Source organism: Penaeus monodon, chromosome 31, assembly GCF_015228065.2.
Source record: "Penaeus monodon isolate SGIC_2016 chromosome 31, NSTDA_Pmon_1, whole genome shotgun sequence".
Lineage (NCBI taxonomy): Eukaryota > Metazoa > Arthropoda > Malacostraca > Decapoda > Penaeidae > Penaeus > Penaeus monodon.
In genome coordinates, this window is record NC_051416.1 from 34,103,198 (window position 1) to 34,104,490 (window position 1,293).

Sequence of the window (1,293 nt, forward strand, 5' to 3'; positions counted from 1 at the left end):
TGAAATAATAATTTTTTTTACTCGCGGGGATATTGTATTTTAGAATCATATTTCAAAAGAAGAAAAGGAAAATTTGCTGTACGCACCAAAACAAAAAATCGCATTTGAAGGAAATTGAAGGAAATCTGAGTAGAACATACCAGTCTATGTGGTAATATGTAAAACATTTTCACAATGCCAAAGCTCCGTGCTATCAGATTTACGAGGGGAATATTTGAATAACAATCGTGCTGGCACAATGAGTCATGTATGTTTTATATATCAAGACAGAAAAATGCGCATTTCCATTACAAACGAAAATTCCGGGGGAAAGCTCTGCTTAAAAAGACATTTTTAATAAATCTCTTGGAAATTAACATTGGGTTTTACGACGGTGAAGCACCCCAACGCAATCTGTGCAGTAATCATAATTTGCATTACTACTGAATTAATAGAAAATAACGGTAATTCAGCTCCACTATACAAGATGATAAATTGCAATGCCGGCAGGACGTGCCTGTTCTGTGTGGCTTACGTTCGACGGGGTCTTAGTGCTAAGCCTTCGCATCGAAACAAGCAATTAAATGAGCATTATGCCAATAAAAATGCCAGTGCCAGACGTGGAACCTGACATACTATTAGATTATACGCCGTAGTATTATGATTCCGATCCATTCGTCGATGGCTCGTGCAATTGGTAGCACAGGCACAGCTGTCTCAATAATGTTTCTGAATTTATTCATGTTAAGCTTAGGGCCGGATGTGGTGATGACATTGCGTTTTTTTTTGGAATTCCTTGCTATTTCAGCTGGCAACAATTATACCATGCAACCCAAGTCGACACGACCATGAGTAGGAATCGTCGGCCAAGGAAAACATCAACCCCAAAAGAGCAACAGATCAATAAATGGTTAACATTTTCAGGGCAGTCTGATGTGAACAGAAATGGGTGATATATATGTGGCAGTATTTTGGCACAGATTTACATGGACATTTCCAGGACGATTCTGTCACACGCAATATCGAGCAGGCCAGTCTTGTTCTGCCATGTTAGGCGTCCCCGGCCCCTTTACAGCTGCTGGCAAGCCGCGGTGAAGCTCCGCCAAAAGGGGAGGAGGGCCAAGAAAAGTATTTCGGGATTTTCGAATAGTAAAATCCGTCTCACCCAAAAAATGTTTTATTTTTGGTACAAGGTTAAAAACTATACAAAAATGGAAAATTTTTTGGATATTTTTTTTTAAACTCCCTATCAAAAACCCCCTGGCTTTTTCCATTCTAAAAGCTATCTATTAAACATCAGTCGATCTATACCCA